This window comes from Phyllostomus discolor, chromosome 1, assembly GCF_004126475.2.
Source record: "Phyllostomus discolor isolate MPI-MPIP mPhyDis1 chromosome 1, mPhyDis1.pri.v3, whole genome shotgun sequence".
NCBI lineage: Eukaryota > Metazoa > Chordata > Mammalia > Chiroptera > Phyllostomidae > Phyllostomus > Phyllostomus discolor.
The window spans coordinates 147820405-147843272 of record NC_040903.2 but is presented as its reverse complement, the minus strand read 5'-3'; the positions used below and the strand labels follow the sequence as shown (position 1 = coordinate 147843272).

The window sequence follows — 22868 nt, the reverse complement described above, 5'->3', positions numbered from 1 at the left end:
GATTTTCCCTCCTCCTCATATGGGGTTTCGGGGTGGGGAGAATAAGCCAGCCACCCTACCAGCTACTAGATCTTCTAGACTGCTGAACAATATTACTCACAGAGACAATTTGTCCTTCAAAACATAAAGTCCATCCTATAGAAAATAAAAATACAATAAATGTGGCTTCCTAGAAACAAGATCGAAATCAGGAATACCAAGAACAAAGTCTTGGAAAAAAGTGATTTTCACAATGGCAGAGATCAGCTATTTTTGGTTTGGAACTCTACAGGTTACTGCTTCGGTCAATGTTTTTCTATTAATTCATTTTATAGCTAGTGCACTGAGAGATGATGATTTGAAATTGAGTAGGGAGTTACACCCAAAATACACTGACATCTATTATTCTAGTTCCCTCTATAACCACTCTGTCACCAACCATACAATGGTCTGTAGTAGAACGTGCACATTTGCAAAGTACCCACCTCATGTTGAGAAAAATTACAAAAAAAAACTTTGGGGGAAAAAAAGCATTTCAGCCCTTTTTTTAATTTAACTTATCTATATATAATGGTCATAGCAACTATTTACTGAGCTCTCAATAAAGCGCATATGCAGGTAATAAACACATACCAATACTCCTTGTTCAGCAAAATTTAAGGGTCAGGGCATAATGTGAGAACAAAGCTACCAAACAGTCATGCCACAGCATGGCATATGACAGGAAACACAACATGAACACCTTTGGAGAGCAGCAGACCATACCCCTCCGTAGAAACAGGAGCATGGCCCTCAGTAGAAGCTTTGAACCTGGGTGTAATTTCCACCCGTGCCCGTAATGGCTCTCCATATTCCCCCTTCACATCCTCATTCACCAAGCCAAGTTGGAGAATGGAGGGGGTAGGGAAGATAAACAGAGAGAATATGCACGAGAATTAATTTCAACAGTGGAGGGAGCAGCACACAATACTTCAGGACCTCATGTTGACACATTCCTGGAAAAGTTGAGTAGGTGGTCAAATGCTTTGCTTTTTTCAGAAAAGGAGCTGGGAGTTCAAATCTTATAGGAAAATAGAAATTCATAGGGCAAAAATACCCCTGATATTATGGGAAAATATATAACAATTTATATAATGTATAGATATTATATAATCACACGTCATTATATATCACAGTCACTGGTCCTTGTGAACACAATGGCCCCATTTGATTTTTACTTCTCTCTTTTTACATCTTCACAGAACTCTAAGTCACATTCAAATGTTGGAAATGGCTTCATAGTCACTGGCTTAAAACTTGGATCATTTACTATGGCAATGTTCTATTGTTTTTGCTGAGGTAAACAAACAAGATGGTTTTTTCAAGCAATAAAGTAGAACTGGCCCTGGAATGCATTTGACTGCACTTGCCCAGCCCAAAAGGGAGCCTCAATAGGCTGGGGCAGAGTCATGACCCTCATACTCCAGAACGAGTCAAGAAGCACAAGGAGCAATGAACCTAACCAATGACCAATCATCACCACATAAAAATGACATTGCTTTTCGGTATCATGAATAATGTTTAGTGGAAAGAAGTTCGGGAAAATATCCTACAGATATGTTCTCTTATGTAGATATTCGTATTATAAGTGTGTGTAGAAGACCACTATAAAACTTAATTTTACTTCTCTCTCATATTGATCATCTAAGTCAATGTTTAAAATTCTAAGTCCTAATAACTAATTATAAAGTGTGGGCTGTGTCTAGATTCTATTTTTTTTAAAAAAGCAACCCATGCAAAGAGAGTTTCTGAGTCATGAGATATGTTACCCCAAAGAATTATTTACAATTAGCCCCACTGTTAATTATTGTTGATTTTAATCACTGTTATTGTTAGATGTCATAATGGCACAATGGTCATGTGGGAAAGTGTCCATACTTTAAAAATATACATACTAAAGTACACAGGGGTGAAATAAGATTTGCATGAAAATATTTCAGCTACGAAAAAAACTAAATGAAGCTAAATGTGGCAAAATCTTGATAATTACAGAATCTGGGTGATGGGTTTATAGAAGTCCATATATTCTATTTCTATGGTTTTGTATGTATTTGATATTTTTCAGAATTTTTAACATGTTTATAAGCATTCTATTGTCCAGAAAGACTCCTCAAAAGACTCTATGGACTACTAGAAAAAAATATCTTCTGATACTTAAAAAAATGAAGTACAAAAATTATGAAGTTGACATTTTTAGATCTAGTCTTTTATACAGTTAATCAGAACCCCATCTACTTTAAGAAAATTTTAAAATGAAGACCCTACTAAAATTTTATACCCAGCAATGACTCTTAATGCTTTACTACAAAGCAACAAAGTGCACGTGCCCAAAAGATATGTAAAAACAGGTGTGTCTCCCACAAAAAGCAGGCTTTCCCTGCTACAAATCTTTCAAATTCACAATCTGCTTATCTATCTCAAAGGCTTTTTAAAAATCATTTTCCTTCATTCAGGAAAACTATCATGAGGAAAGAGCTCGGCAAAATCTCTGCAAATAATGCATAGGTTAACTAGAGTCCTTTCTTCCAGCCAAAAAGACTAATGGGAAAAAATGAACATTTTAAAAAGCATTTTGGAACCTTATTCCAGCTAACTCTGTGCTCAGCTCTCCTTTTCCTCCCAAGACACGTCACTTAACTGTCTGCCAAAACAACTCTAGCCCCTTCCACCTGATCACATTCCAAAGCTGCAGCTTTTCCTGGACGCAGTTCTCAATAACGAGCTGCTCAGACAGCACCTACCAAACCAAATGTGATCATCTGCTCCTTCCTTGTCTCCTTCCAGGGCATTCTGCTGTCCATCAGGAGAAGTAATTAACAGGTTTATTGTGTATGAAAGCGTCATGCCATCCGTGAGCTGCCTGGTTTGAAGGGCTTGTATCAGCTCTTCATTCATACCAAGAATACTCCTATCCGGAGGTATAACGCTGTACTTCCTTTTGGATTTTCCCTCTCTGTTCAAAAACAGTGTACCAGAACTACATGTTACAGAAGCACAAGGAAGACAGAAGAAGAAATCCCTTCATCCTCTACAGAAAGGAAGCTAATAGACTGAAAAGTTGGTAAAGGAAAAAACGAGAAATGTGAGAGAGAACCTCCATGCTTCCATTCCAGACAAGTTCTGAAGCAACTTGATTCGAGAGTGTGTGAGATTATGAAATATGGACAGAACTTTTCCTGAAGGCAAAATGCCTATAGAAAGAACCAGGATTTCTCATTGCTGAAACACTCTATGAATTTCCAGTAAGTTCTGAACACTCAAGTTGTCCGTGGTCCGAATCAACTGCTGTTACCAGATAAAGGCAAAATCACCCTCTATGCTATAATCCAGTCCAAACAGAGTCTTCATCTGCTGCGTGCTGTCCTAACTGAGGCTACAGGATTACCAGGAATACAGACACTGCAAGAAATCAAACACAGTGGCAAAGGAAACACAAAAGGAACAAGTAGAGAAGGCATTTCGGGTATCGAGGCTTACTATTTCCAGCCAGAGTTCAAATTACTGAGCTTCAAATGAACCGCTGCTACCAGGTAAGATTTAATTTTATAACATTAATTTATATGTTGACTAGGAAGCTAACCCCGCTGATGCTGTGAACGAGCCAGGAGATTTCAATTTCATGCAGTCCTCCCTTGCGCTTTCCACAGACTTAAGCCTTCCAAGGTAAAGTCTTGTTTTTACTTATGCTACATAATAATAATAAAACAGTGGAATAATCCCATTCAATTTTCACTGGATTTGTCCCCCCTTTGCCTTCATTTTTAAAATCCCAATTTTGTGTCATTGAATAGCTTGGGAAAAAGGCACGGGGAGAGCCCTGAATGGAGCACGAGAGCATTCACAGACGCTAGTAACAGAACACACTCAAATGACATTCACTTCCCAGGGTACTTGGTAAAGCCAGAAAACATTCATGCATTTTTATATGACTTCTATTAAAGCAAAAGAACAAAGCTCAATGACGGATTTTTATCACGACAGAAAAAAGCAGGCTGTGATGTCACTCTCATTCACACTAAAGGAAACAAGCTCCAGCAGACTAGGTGTGACCCCGACGTAAAATGGGGCTGATTTACCCTGAAGGTCCTGGGCATATTTTTATGAAGCTAAAGAAGGACGTTTTTCTGATTTAACAACAGAACAAAAGGATGTCTGGTACTTTAACGGCTTTCACTCAGATTAATGGTCCAAACTGTAAAATGCAAAGAACTACTCAAGCCATCAAAGAATTTTAAAGGGTGCAGTGCCTTTTAGAAATTCCCTAGAAATCACCCCTTAAAGAGACTTCTAGACACACACACACACACACACACACACACATACACACACAGAGCACTGTCAGAATTTTAATTCCCTACATAGATTTTTAGCCAAAATTCAACCATATTAGTTTTCATATAACTTCAGCAGGAAAAGTTCAAAGCTTGATTTTTTCATAAAGAAGCCCTACAACAAATAATATATTTCATTAACTTAGAAGACAGGAGATAAGGGAAACAAAAGTAGATCACATCTAACTATAGAGATCTGACAATACAAGGAAATTTATCAGAGGTAATTACTCTAAATCAGAAGTATTTATCTAAAACACAGTAAAATGTGAAATTGTTATCTTCCATTTCACTGAATTCTTTCCTTTTTTTCAAATTTTCATAGAGTGAATTACATGATCCCGTCACTATTTTCAAGGCAATCTATTAATAACCTTAAATATCATAAGTCTTTTGCATCTGAATTCATTACAGAATTTCACCCATCACTTTCCAATACCGAAGGAAAGCAGCAAATTAAATACAAGCAGGGACAGTGGAATGTACCAATCTGTTGCAGAGTAAAAGGTTTATTTATTAAGAAATTTCAAAACAGTTACCTTGTATTACCAGCCCTAACTAAAAGTAAAGTAATTGCTTTTTATCTACATTGAGATTTACCTGAATTGAACCCTTAAGGATTCCTTTCAATTTTTCCTCCTTTTTATGATATAGTTGTAGACTGACATCCTTTGTAAGTGAAAAATATTAACCAATACTTCAACTCATAATTGAAGAATTTAACAAACTTTGGCAAAAATATGAGGTTAATAATATTATGCTCAAACAATTTGTTTCCAATGACTACAACTGACAGGTGTATAAAATTATATTTCCGAAGTCTTCTGGACTCTATTCAGTCACTGGAATGCACACAGAGACTCAAGTCCCACCTGTGTGGGGACTCTGCCTCTACGGCTTCCTTCCTAATGACAATGGGCGGGCAAACTGTCAACGCTCTCCTCCCCTTCGGCTCTGGTCAGCATCAGTCCCAAAGAGTCTTCCTTTTCCTTCCTATCTAAACCCAGGCTTTTCTCTGTAATAATCCTTTCTGAATAATGATTACTGAAGTTTAAAAACACCATACTTATGTGCAATAATCTACATTTTCCTCTTTATTTTGGTGAAAAATAGAAAATATTAGCTAATTTTATCCATTAGCTAACTTTATCAACGATGTGTTAAAAAGTTGAAACTTGCTTAGCATCTCATGGGCACGAAAGGATAAGGAGCTTTATGCTGGTACCTGAAGATCTGATTCATTTCTGGGAGTTTTCCCTTGTGTTGATGGATTTAGCAATTTAAATGTTTTTTAATGTTCTTGGGAAGTAGTCGATGAGTGCCTAATTGTGTCTATAATTTAAAATGTATTCTGTGCATATGGTATATAAAAGTGTTACAGTGTAAGTGATAGAACTGTGCATCACTGGGTTCTTCATAGAAATGGAGCGAATATTTTGGCTACCCTATCCTTTCAATGATTTTTATTACTATCTCCTTAGATTCTGCATATTTTAAATCATCCAAAAGCTATGAACTTATTTGAACCATGAGAAAACAGAAGTGGGTATTCAGGTCAGAATCAAATACTTCCATTCAGTGTCTCTGCTGACTTCTTTTAGATTCGTGTGCTATCTTTGTTTGAACATAGTTTTGTATATAAAATTAGAAATATACCTAAAATCCATTTTTAAGTATTAATATTTTATGTAAAGGGACTGGCACTAAATAATATTTTTTAAATTCAATCAAGAAATGTTTATGCATTACTGTAATTTTCAAATTTTCCTTAAAATATCTGAAAGACTTTTTTTCACTCTAGTATAATGGAAAAGTTTTTCAAGCTTAATTCAATAGGATATGTCAACCAGCTGGTATATTTGTTCCTTCTTATGGTTACTTTTCTTCATGAATCACTCAGATTTGAATTAGGATGATGGTTCATCATGGAGATTCATCTCCTCTCAAGCTTCTTCCCACTGAGAAAGAATGATCTTTGGTTTGTGACATCACAATGGGTAGCTAGGGAAGTGGCTGTGATATCAAACATGATTATATCCTTTCAATGTGCACTGGCTGCAAAAGAGATGTGAGCACTATCATTTCAAGTCATATCACAGGGACACTAAAGAGATATGTGACAGGCACTGAATTAGAGAAAGATGCTTTCATTGCAGTTGACACTTTTACAGAGTCTGCTATTAAAGATAAAAGTACCATTTCACAGTTCTCTTCATTAATAATTTAAAAGAGGCAGTAAACATCACGATACTAAAATTCACAGGTGATAATCAAATGCGAGTGAGGAAAATACCAGCAAGCAGACGATAACAGAAAGGAAACCTAGAGAACTGAGGAATAGGTGCAAAATCTCACCTTGGTTCAAACAGTAACACTGAGGCTATACTCAGGAAACTGAGAAAACCCTCCACACACTGGAAATCGGAAAGAATCTCTCTGAATGAAAAGAGACTCCTAAATATAAAGTAGGAAGTGATCCTATTACATAGGTCAATTAGCATGTGGCACATAAACTAGTGTTATAAAATGGGGACAGGGAGGAAGCTAGTGAACATCCTTTAAGAAAATATGAATTCATAAAAGAGAAGGAACCTCTTTAATAAGCAAAACAACTTTGTTCTACAAAAATAAAAATGCAAAAAATAACAGAAATAATTTGGGAGGGCTCAACAAAGGAGACAAAATGAGAACTCCTCTTTCTTACACACATACTCACACATACACTGTCTCTCCTCTTTTCATCATCTTTATGCAGCTCTAGTTGCAAAGGACAAAGCAGAACAACCAATCCTTCCGCACGGAGCACAGGTGCAGCCTATGCTTTGATTAGTTGCAATAGCCTCGACTCACAGCATCAGTCATTTGTGTTTTAGCCTCCTGGACTCACAGTCTACATAGATGTGTAAATAAAAGAATAATAACTCCATGAATAACTACAAGCCAAGCTGAAGTCTTGTTATCTACAGTTACACAACTGGCTTGAAACAATGGTATGGGAGAGAATTTTTAAAGCATTTTTCCAGTCCTATGTACTGGTTAAATACTACCACTTTATTTTTCAACAGTTGTTTGAAGATCCTGCTAGACTCCATCTTTCACATGATATTGGAGGTATCGGTGAAATAACTCAAGAATGCAGGTGAATCAGAACATATTACCACTTTTTAGACCCATAGTTTGAAGTCACAACTTCTCATCAGTATATGTGGGCCTCCTGTTAACCAATTACCATTATATGAATGCATAATGTGCTCTTTGGATAGTGAGGATCAAAGACAGTTTCCAGTTGTTACCCCAGTATCTCCAGCTGTTTACAGAATTTTCTTGGGGCAATAATCTAAATATGCTGGGGGGTGCGTAATCTAAATCTACAGGCTTAGTACCTCACATGGCGCTACTCCAGCATTTGATCCGTCACCAGCTGCAGGTCTTCCTTTGTGTGTGTTGTGAGGACACAGTCCTCTGCATACAGTAACTTCTGGGTAACCTGTAGTAGGACCTGCAGAAGAGTTTTTCACGCCTAGGAACTTCCATAGTACCTCCCTTATGGCACCTTGTTAGGCTGCATTGGAAAGCTATTTATACACTTATCTTGCCTACCAAACTCCACAAGCTCGTGAGTGAGAGCCTCAAGAATGAGGACCACATCTCATTACTTTGTCTATTCCCGAGGTAAGCACAGGACTAGTTAATCAATAGATGTGTTATATGAATGTGAAAAATGCACCCTAAGACATTCTCAAGTGCAGTCCATCAACAAGCAGAAGAATAGTGATGCTAAAATAAACCTCAGCTTCAATTCACTAGTAATGAGCAAATCGAACAAGTACAGAAATGTTTCAAGGTGGGGAACTTTCCGGGGCAGTCACACTGAAATATGGCTACAAAGATAGATATCAAATCTGTTAAGAACGTTATATGGTATTATGAAGTGTACAAATACAGATAGTGTATTTATCCCTTATTTGCTGTATCTGATATATGGAAATCACATTTGCCATAACATTATGATTTAGAACTTCATCAATAGTCCAAAAGGATCTAACCTGGCCCTGCTATTAAAAAGAGATTACAGGAGAATTTGGATAAGCATTTTGCAAAAGAAACTGAAGTATTACTATAATCAGCTTCCTACTCAAAGGTGAGAGTGGGGTAGTGACAGACTTAAAAATCTTCCAGTTAGTCTATGCATTCTCCTTCTCTGTGAGAGGGATGACTCTACACAGATATCTAAGTCAAATCTCCTGAGTTTCAGAGCCACAGTATCAGATTTACCTGTTAAATCTATGCCAGCAATGGCGATCTCTTTCAAAGTGAGGACAAAGACCAAAGCTTATGCTATACCTCATCCTCTCTTATAGAAATGAAGGCAAGAAGAGAGTTGAAGCTGGCAGCATTCACTCTAGAGCTCACCAGCATGTGTGTGGGGATGGAGCCTGCGACACTCTCTAGAGACGCTGGGGGCATGTGCACCAATGCCTATAGAGTCCCCACAGGAATCTAGGGTTTAATGTTGGTGCACACAACTCAAGGTTTTTTGATAACCCATCATTTTTTTAGCAGTATTACATTCTTTCAAACAAAATCTTAGATAACACCAAGATATATAAAACATATAGAAGCAGACCTACCCTGGCTGGGTTGAAATGGAAAGCCGAGAGCCTGGCTATGTAGCAGGTCCCCTACTCACCCCATCCCCCTTCCTCTCCCCTCCCCACATTTCTTGGACTGGCTCCTAAGGTACATTGGCTGTAACTGTTCTGCCATCTAGAGGACCCACAAAGGTATTCTTCTGCATTTTAACATATACATCTGATTCCATATAGACACCACCAAATACTCTGAAATTCCTGGAATGAGTTACATGAAGCCACAGTTTCTGCTGGTCCTAGTGGGCACAGGGTGCACAACAGTGTGGCGTAGACACGCAGTGAACTACTCAATCATTCTCAACTCAGCAATGATCAAGCAACCGAGACCTAGAATTCTAATAAATTACAAGTTGGTAAATAAGGACTAACCACCTATAATTTGCATTGGAATATCCCAGAAATAACTAAAATTAACAAAATCTCAAAAATTACATCATTTGCAATCAAGAAGTAAGGCATGGAAATGAAACAGTGAGAATTTGTCACAATAGGAGTCAGAATTCAGTATAAAAAAAATCAACAGAATTCAGTTGTTGGAAATGCCATGAAGCGCCTTTTTTATAATTTTCACCTATAACCTTATGCCAAACATTTTAGTTGCCTTTAGTTAACTTCAGGTTTGTGGACTCTGTAGTTTACTTGACTTTGAGAGTGAGACAGAGTCTTAAGTATTTAAACTACAAACCATAGAGAACTAAATTTTACATCTAGCAGAATATATTGCAGAAAAGCAACCTTGTTTTTTAAGAGGAAGTATCATTCTTGTCTACAGCAAAACATGTTTCAAATGTAGTGATACAATTGTCATAATTTATGTAATATTTTATTATGATTACATAATAAATTATTCGCTTCCATTCACCGATCATCTCCAGCACTATTTCCTGTGTACTAAAAAAGTCTCATAACTATTATTCCTATTCCAAATCCCCCAAATGAGCAATGTCTTCTTCCCCCTAAAATGCTTCAAAACCTTTTGAAATATATTCTTGAGATTCTATTTTCTTTTTTTTAAGATTTTATTTATTTATTTTTAGAGGGGAAGAGAGGGAGACAGAGAGGGAGAGAAAAACATCAGTGTGTGGTTGCCTCTCGCATACCCCCTACTGGGGACGTGGCCCACAACCCAGGCATGTGCCCTGACTAAGAACTGGACCAACCATCCCTTGCTTTGTGGGCCAGTGCTCAACCCACTGACCCACACCAGCCAGGGCAGATTCTATTTATTTTTAAATATTTTATTATGAATTATTTCAAACATGTAACACCTATGTACAATACTTACCAACCAGCTTTAACAAATAATCAATTTTTGCTATTTTTGCATCAGATATTTTTCATGGTCTCTCCATAAATAGGTCTGGAAAGAAAAACTCCAGGAGGCAATACTTGAGATAAGTGTGTTAGGAGCTAGTTATAATTCATTCATCTTAATCAAGAGAAGGACCTTTTGTAACCATAATATACAACTATTTTCATTACAAATACTTTAAATAAATGTAAATACCAAGACAAGAGACAAAGATAAAAAAACTGATTGTATGTTTCCTATCTCAGACTCCCAGCTGAACTTTTGAAACAAATGTCCTAGACAACAGAATCACACCAGCTAGTTTCTTTTATCTTCCCCCTTGGGTTACCTTCCTGTGCTGTAGTGACATCCTGGATTGAAAGAAAATAATCAACATTACAGGGTCCCTTGGGTAGGAAACCAACTCTCAACAGTGATTTCTTATGTAGAAAAGAGATACCTAAACTTGTGGTCACAAAGGCACAAGCAAGTTAAAGCAAAGTTAATATCTCGTTTGTTTTTTAAATGTGTCATTGGCTCAAGTCAATACCAAAGAAGTTGAAATGTGCATCTCCTCTAATGACAGTCAGAAAATCCACCCATTCCCTTTTAAATGCAAAATAAGCAAAAACCACAACAATACACTCAGGCTTGAGTTCTTACAGTGAGACAGGAAAGCTTGCCTTCAGGGTAACAATTGAGAGTAAGCTCCAATACTTTCACCTTGAAACACTTTGTTTCTCGTACACTGCTGCCACAGAAAGCCCGCCTGATCAACGCTTCAGCAAATGCAGAAGATGGGACAGAGTCAAAGAAATCTTCCGCCTACTCTACCCTTGCCTTCATTCACAAGCACATAAAAGACTGCATGTCACAATGAACTCCAATTTCACACATTCACATTCTCTCTCGTTAGGAGGCTAGGATGCCTGCCACACTCAGGGTCAGGCTGTTGTATGCCAACGTAGTGGCTTCCCCGCACACAATTCATATGTTCTCTCTCCCCCAAGGACACTTTGAAAGAAAGGATGGTCCGTGCATATTTTCCTTTTCATTACATCCCTATATCTATGTCTGTAAAATTTTGAACCTTGAAACTCCATGTCTACAAAAGGAGAACCATAGGTTCTCTTAATATACTCTAAACCAGGGATGCCAAACTCATCTTCACTGGGGGCCATACCAGCCTTGAGGTTTCCTTCAAAGGGCCGAATGTAATTTCAACTCTTTAACAGTTAAGGAGTAGTTACATGTATACTGTCCTAAAATTATTTTGGCCCTTTGAAGGCAACCACAAGGCTGATATGGCCCCTGGTGAAAATGAATTTGATGCCCCTGCTCTAAACTATGATCTTCTAAAAATATAATTTCCTGGTAAGTTAATTCCCTGTTAAAGCAGCCAGGTTTATAACAGAAAAACTATTTCAAAATGTACTGCCCCTATATGAAACTGCAAATAAACTGACCCAGAAAAATGGGATCAGAGTAGACAATGAGAGAAGCACACCTGTCTCTAGGCAGAGGAGCACTTCAGACTGGCCATTCGGAACCAAGTGGTGCTCTTGTATTATTAGTACTTCCTGAGCATTCTCTGGGCCTGCTGTGGTACTAGACTACAGTGTGGTGCTAGACTATGCTAAATGAATGTGGACAGACGAGGTCTCTCAAGGGATTAAGGGAAAAAAAGGGAGAAGAGGTACATTTAAAAACTGGAAACAAAACTATCTAATGAAAATTAAATTGGTCCCTAAAGGGTTTGAGAAAAATGAAAATCACCTCAGTTTTTACCCTTTCCAGGGTTCCCACCCTCAAGAAACATTAGAAGGACATAAATTACAAACATGAAAACCAGTAAATAACAACCCGAATCCCAAGTCTAACAAAAACAAATGTGGAAAATGGACAGGAGAAAAAGATACATGTCCATGTCAGGCATGCATCGAGGCATTAGAACAGATCAATCAAAAACAGACAACAGATAGGGCCTTTTGGCTTCCATGGGACTCCAGATTTCTTTCTCATCCTATATGAATCTGTTCAGAAAAGAATACTCCTAGCCTTTAACTCTGAAATGATCTCTACTTCCTTTCTATTACCAATCTGGTTCTAGTTTACCCCAAAGGAATCAACTCAAATCCCTCTCTCAAATAAAAACTGGAATTCAGTGGGGTGTCTAACTGGTAAGATTTAGAGACCACACTGTCTATGAACCTACAGAAAAGATACTTATCTGAGCAATTCATCTCCAAGAAACATCTATAAGGCCTTAGGTCTAACCCCAACTTTATGAGTCTCAGTTACCCCATCTGAAAAGTGAAAGATATGGATGGACCCAATGGTACCCGAGATTTTTGTGTTTCAGAGTGTATATTCTAGAATGCTCCTTGAAGAATGAGGGAAAAGACACCAAAGTTCAAAACACAACAACCTCACTCAACTAAGAGTAGTTTAGCACCCTTGGGAGTCTTAAAGGGCACACTTGCAGAAAAGCAATAGGGACCTTATGTGGTCAAGAAAAAAGCAATTCATATGTGGCTGTATATATTTTTTAAGTCAACTGCTGATTATTGGCATAGCAGGAGCAATGAAAGAGACTGAAGATGGTATTTGAAGAGATCATCCAGGTGAATACTAACTTGTTCCAGCTATGAATTTATTATGCAACAGTAGTTCTTAATCCTGTTTTCTGGTTTCAAAACAAGAAAACTTTTTCATTATGATTTTAAGTTTTAAAGAAAAAAAGCATAAGAATAACAAAGGAGAATAGTTAAGACAATCTGCTTGAATTAGTGCTATTTTATTAAATAATCACATTGTAAACTAGTATGGCTCACAGCAACCAGGTGCAGCAATGATTAGGTATGAGAAAGTCAAATACATAGGGCCGAAGACACATTATTGTAAAGTTACATCAGGAGCAGCAAATGTTTTTTAGGAATTACACTGCATATCTGACAGACATGCATACTCCTACACAGACCAGATTTAATAATATCTTTGCTAACAGCATACCTTTAAAATACTCAAATACCAGTGCACTGGGAATGTCTTAACTTGACAAGACCTCACCGAGCAGCCTGCTCTAAAATGATTTCACTTTACCTGTTGCTTTCCTAGCATACTTTCTTTCCTGTAAGGGTGTCCTGGTATGGTCCCACTCGTGAGCACTCCAAATGGACTGCTTCCTGAGCAACACTCCCTCCAGTTTCTCCGGCTGTGGCCTGATGGCCACGTACAGTAGGAGCATAAAGCAGGAACACTAAATTTACATGTATGGGTTTCCTGGGAGAGATAGCCTGAGAACAAGCGAAATATGAATGAATGCATAAAAGCCCAGGGCATGAAAATAGGTAGTCAAGTACCTAACCGGGAAAGGAAAGGGAGTGCCACAGAGGAAGAAAGAAGCAGAGACCTAAAGAGAGAACTTGCCCCAAACTCAGTCCATTTATCATTATCAGCTATACACAGAGAAAGCCCCCAAATTACTTCCTGCTCTAAGGATAGGCACAGACAAGTAGCATAGCTCATTCCCGAACCCCATTTACACCATATGCAAATGAAAGCATTGCTAACTTGCAATACCATTCTGGCTTCAAAATATCAGGAAAAAATAATAGCTCCTAATATATAGTTAAAACTAGCCTACACTAAAAATAACATCATTTAAGCCTCCAATCAAAACTAAGGAAGATTAACCTGGGATTCAGAAACACTTTGCAAATAAGTCTTCTCTCACTTTAAAACAGGGATCATCGACCTTGACAGGATGGCTCAGTTGGTTGAAGCATTGTCCCATACACCAAAAACTTGTGGATTCGATTGCCAGTGAGGGCACATACCTGGGTTGTGGGTTCAATCCCCAGTCAGGGCATGAAAAGGGAGGCAGCCAATCAATGTTGCCCACATCAATGTTTTTCTTTCTCTGTATCTCTCTCCCCCAACCATTCCTCTCCCTCCAAAATCAATAAACATATTCTCAGGTAAAAACTTAAATTTTAAAAAATAGGTATCATCAAGTTGCAAAAATGTTCAATGGTCTACTGAGATTAAACTGAATTTATGTATGAATATTACAATCACAACTTTTGCCAAGACTCATCCAAGCCCTGGCAGCAATCTTTTTTCATTTTCTCTCAAAATTATGGGACAAAGATATCTAAAGAAACCTTAGAGGTAATATGGAAAATATTAACAATAGTAATACCTTGTCAGTTTTCCTAATATGAAGCTGATTAGTTTCATTTGCACATACAGCATACATAGTTTAATGTATAATTGTCTTTTTGCTTGAGTTAATAAGTATCAGCAGTGAAGAAAAACTTACTTCCATATCAGAGCTCCTGAGTAACTGTCATAATAATACAAATTGGAGAGCTGAAATAAATCCATATTTTGTTTTTCATATTTTTCAGTATAAGTGACACAAGTACAAGTAAGAAATGTTTTTATTGTCATGGCCAGATCAAAAGGCACCAAACTACCCAACAAGGATAATTTTTTCAAAGTAGACAAATGTCTGTTTTGTCTTGTTTCTGCTACGGGGGGGGGGGGGGGGCGGGACATAACTATTCCAAACCATATAATGACTCATTTTCTATATAATATATCCAAAGAGCCTATCACTGCAGAACCAACTGCAAGCATTCTGCACAAGGCAACAGCTCACTCAGCACAAAGAACATTAGTGGGTTTTGTAATCAGACCAATAAGAAATCATACTACAGTTGTATCACATACTAGTTATGTGACTTTAGGAAAGTCATCTAACTTCCTTGAGCTTAATTTGCCTCCTCTATAAAATGGTCCAATACTGACCTTGCAGAGTTATCTTGATTAAATAAAATACTGTATATAATGCACCAAATACCCAGCCAGGTGCTCTATAAATGAGAACTATTTTAACACATTTATTTATGCCTACACCTCAACTACTTCCCCACCCCAAATTAAAGTAGGTATTGCTATTCAACCTGATACAGAAGGTGGCTCCAATACATACAACAATGCTGTCTTCTCCACTACAAATTCCTGCAAGGCCACTCCCTCTCCCAACCCCCTCCCTCCCCCCCAAACCCTACTCTAATGACCCCAAGAATTAGAAATGCTGGGTTCTGCAAGAGAGAGAGAGAGAGAGAGAGAGAGGAAGAGGGAGAGAGGGAGAGAGGGGGAGAGGGGGAGAGAGAGAGAGAGGGGAAGAGAGAAAGGGAAGGGAAGGAAAATGAAAGGAAAAAGAAGAAAAGGAAGTGAAAATATTTCTGACAATAGCACATTACAAAAAATGTGTTCTGGAGCAACAAAATAATATACAGTTAAAAGGCCAAATTTCAGTACAGCAAATTCAATTTGACTACTATTAAACCACCACTGACAAATCTTGATCATATATTTAAGACTTTACAATTCTTTTAAGTGCTAGAAATCCTTCCCTATATCCGGCACTGTACCAAATACTGTTACTCCAGATCTCCTCTTACTAAACTGAAATATCTGAACAAAATACATTTAGATTATGGAGCTGCTGAGAATAGCAGTGAGGAATAAATAGTTATGTCATACACCAAAATGCTGTGATGTTTTCCCCCTTAGGAATCTAAAAACACGTTAACCACATTCTCTCTCTGGACCAGCCGCTGTTCAGACAGCGCCCCAGGAGAATCATGGCTACAGTAGAATTGCCCCAGCTTCAGCAGAGTAGCTAGTGTGTGCTGGGATGACTGCTGGCTCACTGAAACGTGCCTCCTCATTATCGACTCCTGTTGGGGTAACTTGTAGAAGACGGCACCTCCTGATCCCACAGGACACCATAACTGTCTCTTGCATAAAGAAGCACAACACTACACATTTTCTCATCAATGGATTTGAGACATGTGATACAAAACATTTGGAATGGAGCTACTAATATCAATATATGTATATATGTAATCATATATATGTACATGCAGACACACATATATACGTATACATGCTTGTACACATATATATACAGGGATGGGCAAAAGTAGGTTTACAGTTGCTTCTTGTATTATTATTTGTTATTTTTCTAAATGAACAACTGTAAACCTACTTTTGCCAACCCTTGTATATATAGCTTCTTACTTGGTAGCCACAAAAGCTAAGAAATAAAATAAGCATTTTGTAACCGATTAATGAGAAATTAAAATCAATTATTGATGTTTTATCTTGTTTCTCAAATGTATCCTCATTAACCCCACCTGGTTAATATAAATGATTCCACTCTTCAAAAAAATTGATGGAAGAGTCAGCAACACAAGAACAGGACCATTAGCACCATTTTATAATATAGACAGCTCTGCAGTAAAGCTTAAAGAAAGGTCAAGTACTTAGTCAACATAATTTGACCTTTTTAAAAAATAATTTATTTTTCAATTATAGTCTTTTTTGTTTTTTTTTAAGATTTTATTTATTTATTTTTAGAGAGAGAAGGAAGGGAGGGAGAGAGAGAGAGAGAAAAACATCAATGTGCGGTTGCTGGGGGTTATGGCCTGCAACCCAGGAATGTACCCTGGCTGGGAATTGAACCTGGGACACTTTGGTTCCCAGCCCGCGCTCAATCCACTGAGCTACGCCAGCCAGGTCAATTATAGTTGATGTACAATATTATATTAGTTTCAGGTGTACAACCCCATGATTAGACATTTATATAACTTAAGAAGTGATCACCTAATAAATTTGGTACCCACCTGGTGCAGTACCCAGTTATTACAATATTATTGACTATACTCCCTCTACTGTACTTTATATCCCCATGACTATTCTGTAACTAACAGTCTGTACTCCTCAATCCTTTCACCTTTTCAACCCATCCCCTCAACCCCCTGCCCTCTGGCAACCACCAGTCCACTATGTCTGTCTATGAGTCTATTTCTGTTCTGCTTATGCATTTATTTTCTTTTTTAAACTCCACATATAAGTAAAATCATCTGACATTTGTCTTTCTCTGACCGACTTATTTCACTCACCACAATACCCTCTAGGTCCACCCATACTGTTGCAAATGACAAGATTTTATTCTTTTTAATGGCTGAATCATATTCCACTGTATACTCGTAATATGCACCACTTCTTTACCCATTCGTCCACAATTTGACCTTTTATCCGATGCAATTCTCTGCCTCATTCTGAGAGAACTGGTTTCCCTGAGCCTCTAAGAAAAATTAGAGTATCTGCATAGCATCAAAATACTTCCCCCAAGGCACTTTTTATCCACTGTCACTATTTTAACATATGCCCACAAATTCCTCAATACCCCTCCCTCTAGTAGGTAAAGCTTAGTTCTTGTCCCCGTGAGGGTGAGCAGGAACTGGTCACTCATCTAGTGAACAGATAACTGTAGGTAACATCACAATGGAGAGACCCGACAGACGCCATCTTAACCATGTGATCAAAGTGATGTCATGTTGGTGTCCTGCGTCCACAGGTAAGATCCAACAAGAAAGGCATCTCTGTGTATTTCTCCCCCGAAATCCACAGCTTCAGTCCAATCATGAGAAAATAATCAGAAAAAAACCAAACTGAGGAACATCCTACAAAATACCTAACCACTGTTCTTCGACAGTGCCAAGACCAGAAAAGACCTAAACTGTCACAAATTAAAGGAGGTTAGGCTAGTGCCCTAATTTGGAACAGAAAAAGGACATCACCCTAGGTGAAGGGTATATGGGAATTCTCCGTGTCTTTTCGACTCTTCGGAAAAACCTAAAAAGAATTAGAAATTAAAAAGTTAATAGAAGTAAATAAGGGCTGTCCTGTCACTCAGCAGGAAATGGAGTCGTACAAGGAGTGCTGCAGCTCAAACAGCCTTTCTCATGCGTTTGAAATGGGGATGGCTGCTCAGGGACCAAAATCTGCCATCAAACCAAGTGTTACTTTGGTGACTAAGCTGCCATGAGACAAATTTTAAAGCAACAGATCAAACTGGACAACAGCTGGACACCTCTGGAGATAATGAAATTCAACATGTTAAACTGCCTGAGAGATTTTAATAGAAGCATTAAGAAAATCAAAGACAAAACTCATAGAAATAAATGAAGATAAAGCTAAAAATCAGAAGCTCTCCATGCAAATCTCTCTCTCATGAATATGAAAGGTCTTTCTAATGACTAATAAATATTTTTAAATTATGTAAAAACAGACCCATTTACATGAAAGGCTTCCCAACTGGTACAACCCTTGGTGAAATAAAAGATTGAAACATAAAGGTCAAGTACAGAATCCTCAAATGAGAAAAAAATTACACAAAGCATTTAAGGGATCAATATTTGTAGTATCTGATAGTCCTGGATTTGTTTAAAAGTTTCTAAAAAACACCTGCCCAAAAGCATAAACATGCATGCCTTCTAATCCTTTTCAAGGAAGATTACTTTGCAAAAAAATAAAAAATGAAGAAAGCAAAATAAAGTGTAAGCTAAATTAAGAGCTAATGAAGAAAAACAGAATTAGTATGGATGCTGAAATGAAAACTCCAGAAGAGAAGCTTGGATATTTATAGAAATTTGGGCCTGACTTAAATGATCAGACCTATAGAGAAGACCCACACTTCCTCCTGTCAAATCACTGGGAAATAAAATGGATAGACTTTATCAGAGAAACAGAAGAGGGAATCATTCCACTTAAACAAAAAGCTAAAGAAGCACTAGAGAAAGATGAGGAAGCCAGAACGGTCACCTACAATTATGGAACAAGGAAGAGCTGTAGGAAGGCCCAGGAGAGGTAGAAAGAGCAGTCCTGAAATAATCCCTGAGAATCAACAAGAATCCCTACACAAATGGAAATCAAAAGGTCACAGACAAAAAGGAAAAGGAATTAAAGCTGCCAAGGCTGGGTCTGCTAAAGGAAAAGTACAGTTTCTGGGAAAGAGAATGAAAGTTAACACTGACGACACTCGGGATGAAAACAGTGCAGCTGGACGGGCACCCACGGGCAAAGGAGAGCCTGCCCCAAAACCACGGAAAACACGAGCAGCACAGGGCAACCAAAGTCCAGCAAACACGTTGCTGTGCTTTGTATCTCTGGAAATTTGAAAAAGAGAACAATAAATTAGGCCCCTTCAATGTCCAGCTGCAAGACAGGAAAGACTTGTGTGTAGTTTAGCCTGCCTTTGTTTGTTGTTACCCAAATAAAGATTTTTTTAATGAATAGTTCTGTTTGGTGTTACTTCAAATGCTTCAAATGTCGAAAGAAGGTCCTTCCATTAAATTGCCTTTATAATATGAGAATGTACTAGTATGACTAATAAAATACATACCATTTAAAAAGAGAAAAGGATGAACTGATCAATGAGGGCAATACAACTATCCTGCTGCTTCATGGGGAAAAAGTCCGGAGTTTAATATAAAAGTAGAAGCAGCTACACAGATATGCTTTCTTTTCCCTTTCAGTCTAATTGCTGGCAAATGGACACAGAGCCTGCCCCCAGAAAAGTCACTATACTAAAATGTCCCTTGCAGAATTAACTTTTCATAAAATTACATGAAGAGGATAAATAAAAATATCCACAGACAACTCTGCTGACCAAACTATAGTCTAATTATTCCATTTTTATTTGTTCCACTGAAACACAGTTACAGATACTTTTATTTTTATTTTTTAGATTTTTACTTATTTTTAGAGAGAGGAAGGGAGGGAGAAAGAGGGAGAGAAACATCAATGTGTGGTTGCCTCTCAGGTGCCCCGCCCCCGCCCCCTCCCCTCCCTACTTATCCCCCTTCCTCCCCCCAATCTCACTTGCAACCCAGGCATGGTCCCTGACTGGGAATGCAACCGGGGACCCTTCAGTTTGCAGGCTGGCGCTCAATCCACTGAGCCACACCAGCCAAGGCCAGATTTCTTGACATAATTTTCTTTTTTTTTAAATATATTTTATTGATTATGCTATTACAGTTGTCTCATTACGCCCCCCTTCATTCCCCGCCACCCTGCACACCCTCTCCCACTCACATTCCCCCTCTTTAGTTCATGTCCATGTGTGATAAGTTCTTTAGCTTCTACATTTCCCATACTATTCTTGCCTTCCCCCTGTCTACTTTCTACCTACCATCTATGCTACTTATTCTCTGTACCTTTTCCTCCTCTCTCCACCTCCCACTCCCCTATTGCTAACCCTCCATGTGATCTCCATTTCTGTGGTTCTGCTCCTGTTCTAGTTGTTTGCTTACTTTGTTTTTGTTTTTGTTTTAGGTGTGGTTGTTAATTATTGTGAGTTTGCTGTCATTTTACTGAACGTGTTTTTTATCTTCTTTTTCTTAGATAAGTCCCTTCAACATTTCATATAATAAGGGCTTGGTGATGATGAACTCCTTTAACTTGACCTTATCTGAGAAGCACTTTATCTGCCCTTCCATTCTACATGAAAGCTTTGTTGGACAGAGCAATCTTGGATGCTTGCCTTTCATGACTTGGAATACTTCTTTCCTGCCCTTTCTTGCCTGTAAGGTCTCTTTTGAGAAATCAGCTGACAGTCTGATGGGAACTCCTTTGTAGGTCACTGTTTCCTTATCTCTTGCTGCTTCTAGGATTCTCTCCTTCATTTTTATCTTGGGTAATGTAATTATGATGTGCCTTGGTGTGTTCCTCCTTGGGTCCAACCTCTTTGGGACTCTCTGAGCTTCCTGGACTTCCTGGAGCTCTATTTCCTTTGCCAGATTGGGGAAGTTCTTCGTCATTATTTGCTCAAATAAGTTTTCCACTTGTTGCTCTTCCTCTTCTCCTTCTGGCACCCCTATAATTCAGATGTTGGAACGTTTAAAGATGTCCTGGAGGTTCCTAAGCCTCTCCTTATTTTTTCGAATTCTTGTTTCTTCATTCTTTTCTGTTTGGTTGTTTCTTTCTTCCTTCTGGCCCACTCCATTGATTTGAGTCCCAGTTTCCTTCCCATCACTATTGGTTCCCTGTGCATTTTCCTTCATTTCACTTAGTGTAGCCTTCATTTTTTCATCTAATTTGCCACCAAAATCAACCAATTCTGTGAGCATCCTGATCACCAGTGCTTTGAACTGTGCATCTGATAGGTTGGCTATCTCTTAGTCACTTAGTTGTATGTGTTCTGGAGCTTTGATCTGTTCTTCTGTTTGGGCCAATTTTTTTGGGGGGGTGGGGGGGTAGCCTTGTTGCACCTGTTACATATGAGGGGCAGAGCCTTAGGTGTTCACCAGGGCAGGGCAACCCAGTTGCTGGTTTGTGATGCTGTATGTGGGGGAGGAGATGAGAAAGAACAATGGCCCTTGCTCCACTCTCTCTCAGACTTCAATCCCTTCCCCTGCTTCCCCCAAGCAAACTGGGCCTTTCTGGTGCTGATTCCCGTGTGGGTGGGCTTGTGCACGTTCTAGGACCGTGTGGGTCTCTCCAATGAACTCTCCTGTGAGGCTGGGAGTGTCTCCCTGCTCCTCAACCCCCACAGGTATTTTCAATCAGTATCCCAAGGCTCTATTTCCTGGCACTGGGACCCTGGGTTGTGTGCAGTGCCTTGCTTCATAGTCGCTGCCTTGCTTCATGATCACCGCCTTGCTGGGTTTGCCACTTGCCTCCCCGCACCCAATGTCTGCCAGCCACCGCCTGCATGCCCAGGGTCTGCCCACTGCAGTCTTGTGCACCCAGAATGCCTTATGCACCGAGTTCCACCGCTCTTTGTGCTGTAACCCCTCTTTGCCCGGCTGCCCAACTCCGCCCCTCCTACCAGTCTAGATAAATGTGTCTATTTTAACTCCTTGGTTGTCTGACTTCCATAGAGTTCAATTTTCTATCAGTTCTGGTTGTTATTCTGTTTCTAAATTATTGTTGTCCCTATCTTGGTTGTGCGAGGAGGCACAGTGTGTCTACCTACGCCTCCATCTTGGCCGGAAGTCACATAATTTTCCTAAGTATTGCTCCAGTGCTTTCTGCTCACACTGTAAACAATCTTCTAACTCTGGTTATCTGTGACATCTTGAAAGAAATAGATAAAGCATATGGCATTAATTCAATGACTCATCATTTGGGAATAAAAAAAGTAGGGGGTGGAAAAATTACTCAAAGATCCAATATTTTATGCCTCAATGTTAAGTGAGAGTATGATACCAGTCTCAAAGCTTGTGAAATGTAACTCAGAACTGCAAGAATACTGTTTAAGAAGAAAAGCAGAAGGCATGATCATGTTTCAGAGGCTTACAGGGAGAATCCTTAAAAAAAAAATATCCAAAGGCTCCCAGTCCTACCAAGAAAAGCATGATTTCAAACAAACTAGCGCCTTCCCATGTCCTCCACCTAGAAGCATGAGCCACCACCGCCCATGGCCAGAAACTCACACAGAGCGGGCGGCAACTGAAGGCGAGGGCTGGTGGTGCTCTGAGATCGCCCTCTCCAAAAACGTTGCCTGTGGTCTGCACTGGCAACGAAAGTTCTATCGCTATCAGATTTTTTTCTTTGTACAGAAATATGTAAATCAAATAAATAATATATTGTGTTTACTCATACACAATTTAAAGAATTATTGAACAAACATAAACAACCATCATCCAGGTCAAGAAACAGAGCACCACCATCACAGAAGCCTCCCGGCCCCTCGACACCTGCTGCGTGCCG

At 38.8% G+C, this 22868-nt stretch overlaps 1 protein-coding gene and 1 pseudogene across 1 annotated transcript in view; one reads left to right on the top strand and one right to left on the bottom strand.

Annotated features, from left to right (window-relative positions):
* AVEN (apoptosis and caspase activation inhibitor) overlaps positions 1 to 22868 on the bottom strand; it is a 171284-nt gene that overhangs the window by 103902 nt on the left and 44514 nt on the right. The window lies entirely within an intron of this gene.
* LOC114490281 lies at positions 17658 to 19333 on the top strand (annotated as a pseudogene).